Source organism: Priapulus caudatus, unplaced genomic scaffold (genome assembly GCF_000485595.1).
Source record: "Priapulus caudatus unplaced genomic scaffold, Priapulus_caudatus-5.0.1 Scaffold1394, whole genome shotgun sequence".
In the NCBI taxonomy this organism is placed as follows: domain Eukaryota; kingdom Metazoa; phylum Priapulida; class Priapulimorpha; order Priapulimorphida; family Priapulidae; genus Priapulus; species Priapulus caudatus.
In genome coordinates this window covers 80,133-86,337 of record NW_014578455.1, presented here as the reverse complement: position 1 = coordinate 86,337, position 6,205 = coordinate 80,133, and positions in this window count along the sequence as shown.

Below are 6,205 nucleotides of genomic sequence, written 5' to 3'. Positions count from 1 at the left end.
GAAGAGAGAAGGAAGAGAGAAGAAGAGAGAGAGAGAGAGAAGAGAGAGATCGAGAAGATAGAGAGAGACGAAGAGAAAGATGAGAGAGGAGAGCGAAGAGAGAGAGAGACGAGGAGAGAGATGAGACGAGAGAGAGAGAGAAGAGATGAGAGAAGACGACGAGAGAGGAGAGAGAGACACAGCGAGCCAGCAGTACGATCTAAACGAGCCCCTCGGGCCTTATTACGAGAGACAGTCGACACGGATAGGCATGTATGCTTAATCAAAGTTGCGCCCCGGTTCCCCTCGCATCCCGAGAGAGTCGTTGTGCGTTTTAATAGGTGATCAACGGCATAAGGCGCGCCGAACTACTACGCAAAACGATTGACAGAAACACATCGCAAGCTATAGAAAACTTACTGGATACCAGGAAACTTCGCACAAAGCGCTGCCTGATTGGATGAGAATCTATCTACAAAATTCAAAATTCATAGACATTAGTGTTACATCCACCATTATTTATGCAATTATGATGCCAACCATCATATACATAATTATTGATAAAAACGACCTGGTCATGAATTTATTTGCCACAACAAGTACAAATTCTCACATTGTAACGCCAGACGCGAGAGTCTGGCAAGCATAAAATAGATAGAGTAACCTTATTATCTACTATTTCATGGGGAGAGCGTAGGGCATAACCTTTAAACAAGAGAAAAATGCCATACCATTTGTAATGTATTGTTTGTTTATTAGCGGTAGATGAATTAATGACGTACGTGTTTTCAATGAAAAACACAATTTATTCAATATTATTAAAATATGATATCACATAATTGTAATTCGAGTGTAATGTGTATTTTCAACTTAAGTTAATAGTTTCGAGAGGTCTGGGCTCTCGTCAATGTTAAGAGGATAATTGCAAAGGGGGGAGGCATTTTTTCGTCTCGTAACAATTACAAGTTTTTGTCAAGTATAACGAGTGGAAGTAATGTTAAGTACTAATTAGACTAATTTTGTTTTGACAACGGGCCCCAGGCACACCGGTGCTTATTGCCTACGACCTTTGACCTTGAACTTGTCCTTCGAACGCTTCCGCGTCGCTCGAACTCACCGCTACGGAGTGAGAGCGTGTTTTTTTGACGAGTTGGCAAGAGTTTTGCTGCCGTCACGGTAATCTAACCTATATTTGATTTCGTATGCTATGTATGTATGTATGTATGTATGTATGTATGTATGTATGTATGTATGTATGTATGTATGTATGTATCGTACCCTATGGCCGGCCAAACCGCCCAAGCGATCTGGATGAAATTTTCAGAGGGCGATTTCCTATACCCGGGGAGTGTTCCTAGACGAAAAAAATCCGTCAAACCGTGAAACTCACCGAAAAACCCGTGGAAAGTCCGTGAATTCGTGAAACTTCAGACAATGTCAGCACTGTACAGAGCTGCCACACACAGAAAAATCGATGAGTATTTATTTCCCTCACCTCATCAGCTGCTGGTATTGTGAAACCGAAACCAATACTAAAACAGAGCACAACCAGGACCAGTTCAGAGGTCCTACTCACTGAGTTAAGAGGTTGAGTTGAGATGCTACAATCTCAGAATGCATTGTACCATTCGAAAGCTATGCCTTTTCTCATTCAGTAGAAATATTTCTTAATTTCAATTTGCATGGTTGCGCGCCAAGCATTCACTAGACAATATCCAGTGGACACAGACCCCACTCGCTGGCCTGTCTCTATCTATACTATATATAGAATTTTTTTTATTTATGGTACGATCTGACAATGGATAGCTGTACGTGGGGAGCTCAAGAGTTGGAGACGCCAGGAAGCTCTACATATTTGCACCAGAGAATCAGACGAAAAACATTCTTTATCAAGAGGCTTTGAAATAAAAAGTGCAACCCATTCGTACATGCTGTTATAATCACTTTTTGTTATTTACACCATTCATTACTATTATGTTCCAGGGGTTCTAAGTTGGGTTGTGCTGTCATATAAATGTCATACGTAACAGTTTTCCCCCCTGTTCCAGGGGTTCTAAGTTGGGTTGTGCTGTCATATAAATGTCATACGTAACAGTTTTTTTTCCCATACTTATTATCTTATTAGACTGATTTGTAAATATTGATATTGTGTGCAATGTTAGACACAATGTTGTGTCCCATTATTAGTAGTATGAATTAGTAGCACGATTTTACCCAGCGCAGCGGGTACCCGCAGCTAGTATATATATATATATATTATATTTATTTGTTTATTAATATATATTATATATATATATTTATATTATCTATATATATATATATATATATATATATATATATATCTATATATATTTATTTATTTATTTATATAACATAACTAGGCCTATATATATCAGGAGTAGATAATAAGGAATTCCCTATTATCTACTCCTGATATATATATATAGATTAATTAAATCAGAATGATCGTCTATATATTATTACACTCCTGGTAGAATATATATATATAGTAATCTATATTATGACACTACTGATTCTACTGATAATTTAAAAGAGAGGAAGAAGGCGACGAGGGGGAAAAAAAAAACGTAGAGAAAAAAAAAGGGGGGATGGTTCAATTAACAGGACGAGACGGGGGAAGCGGGGAAGCCGAGGAGAATAAGAAGGGTAAATAGAGGGAGCGAGGAATAGAAACAGAGAGCGTGGAAAGAGAATGGGAAGCGGTGAGGATTATTTAGCGGATGAGTATGAGAGCACAGAAAAGACAGCACATGCGAGAGCAGACAGAGCACGTCTCAGAGAACACAGAGGTCACGACGAGATCTTAGATACCTCGTAAGCACCTTCCACCCTGAAATAGTGAGCATTGCAATGTGTTATTGTATACCAAATACCTTCAACAACAAATTTATTATATTGAGTATAGTGTTCAAATCCAGTCGCATGTTTCATGCGTCCCATGTTTACAATTTCTGGTCGCACTTATCATTCCAACTATCTATAGCTATACGACACACACCACCTTACGAAACGCTACGCTCTCACGCACACCGCACAACATCCTCACAGCAAACGCGCACACCTGCACACGCACTACGTCACCACGCAACACCACACGCACACGCCACACCACACGCACACGCTACACGCTCACACGCCACAACACACACACACACACACACACATCCACATAATTAATATATAGGTATACACAAACACAAATGCGCCGCACACCTTCACTCCACACACACACATAACACATACATACAACAATCACCGTAACACGGCACAGTAGGGATACGCATATACGATTTAACCACACAACTGCTTGCTCTACGAGAAATATACCACAATAAAGAGCCGCCACGACCTATATAATATATATATAAGACTATACTATATATATATATATATTATATACAGAGGGAGAGAAATACATATCGTGACAATGCAATTGCGATTGTTTGCCCGTGCTTTGTACATACACGAAAGACTATGTCATCCGGCTACAGTACCAGCCCCTGTGTTTGCCACACAGGGAGACATGATAATGAAGACGAGTAAACAAGAGGCAAGGGGAGATAGGATATATATGTAGAAATATCTCGACGCCCATGCTCTCACTCTAATTTCTATATATATGTATAATTATATATATAATAGTTATATTAGTATATAGTATATATATACTAGCTGCGGCGTACCCGCTGCGCTGGGAAAATCGTGCTACCTAATTCATACTTACTAATAAATGGGACACACATTTGTCTAACAATTGCACACAATATCAATATTTACAAATCAGTCTAATAAGATAAGATCAAGTAGAATGAAGGGAAAAAAAAACTGTTACGTCATACATTATATGACAGCACAACCCAACCTTAAAACACGTTAACATAATAGTAATGAATGGTGGTAAATAAACAAGAAAAGTGATATATAACATCATGTACGAATCTGTAGCACTTTTTATTCCAAAGCTACTTGATAAGAAGTGTATTTACGTCTGATTACATTAAGGCAAATCATTAGAAGCTTGCTCGGCTCCAACTGCGGTGAAGCTCGCCCACGCTTAGCTAGCTAAATCATTGTCAGGAATTGCAGTAAGACAACGATAAATAAAGAAGAAAAAGATCGAATATGAGAAAAGATAAAGTGTCTTACGTAGAAAAAAAGAGCCAGAAAACGGGGAAGTGGAGTCGAGTCATACCATTGATAATGTATCTAAGTGAATTGCTTGGACGCGTCAATGACCATGCAAATTGAATTAAAAATATTTACAGACTGGGAATGAGAAGTGCATCGCATTTCTAATAATAACAAAGCGATATCTGAGTATGACTAAGCAAATCTCAAGATAACTTCAAAGACCTCTTAATAACCAGTGAGTATAAGAGACCGATCTGAACTGCGGATCCGGTTGCGCTCTGTCTTAGTATTTGTTGCGCTTCACAATGACCAGCAGCTGATGAGGAGGGAAATACAATACTCATCGATTATTTTCTGTGTTTGCAGCTCTGTACTATTGCGGTGACATGTCTGATATTCACGAATCTTCACGGACTTTCCACGTTTTCGTGAGTTTCACGTTGACGATTTTTTTCAGTCTAGGAACACTCCCCGTATGGAAAAATGCGCCCTGCTAAAAATATTAGTCCAAGATCGGGCTTAGGCACGGTTATGGACTACGGAGCCATAGGTACTATAACAACATACAGTACATAAGACAAAGTATACCAATACATAACAAGACTTACAGTTAACAGTGAACTAGACAGTCACATACCATACATAACCTAAGCATAACATGTAACATATCAGAACATATCGATACAATACATAAATACCAGATAATCACAATGAACAGACACAAAGATCAATTTACAATACAACTAATACCATAAATCACAGTTACATGACCACAGAAATACGGAATTGACATAACGAGGATACAGTGGAAATACATAGAGACATAAATTAACGGAGAGATAAGCATACAGAAATATATACAATACATTACATACAGAACATACATTACATACATACGATACTACATACATAACATACAATAGGCAATCATAACATACATACGGAATACATTACTATACATAGATACATACAGTACATTGATATAGCAATACATACATAATGACATAATAAATAATAACATATACTACATACATACATAGCGAGTATTAGCAATACATAAATAGCAACACATACATAGATACATCAACTACATACATACATACATACAACATACATACAACGATACATAAATATCATCATACATAACATAATCATACCATAGCATAACATACTATTTTTTAAACATTACCATTACATGAAGTACTACATACATAATACATACATTACATACATAAAATACAACATACAACATACCATAGCATTACATACAATCATACATGACATACATACTACATTACATACATACATCGAAGCATACATACATACATACAATATACATACATACATACACTACATACATAGATACTACAATGAACATAAATTACATACATACATACTAATTAAGTACATACATACAAGTACATATATACATACATACATACATACATACATACATAGCATGGACATGCATATAGCAAGATACGAATACATACATATCATACATAATACATACATCAACATCACCATTACAAACATACATACATCACATAACATACATGACATACATATCATTATCATGGACATACATACATACATACATACATACATAGCATACATACATCTCACATACCAATACATTACATAATACATACATAGCAATACTACATGACATAGCATACATACCATACATATCATACAACATACATACATACATACATACATACATACAAATACATCAATACATACCAATATCATACATACATACATACATACATACACACACACACACACACACACACACACACACACACACACACACACACACACACAACACACACACACGACACACACACACACATCACACAACACCACACACACACCACACACACACACACACCACACACACACACACGACAACACCACACACACAACACACACACACACACACACAAAACACAACACACACATCACACACATACATACATACAACATACTACATATAACATATCATACATACATACGATACAGACATACATGACATAATACATACATACATACATACATAATACATACA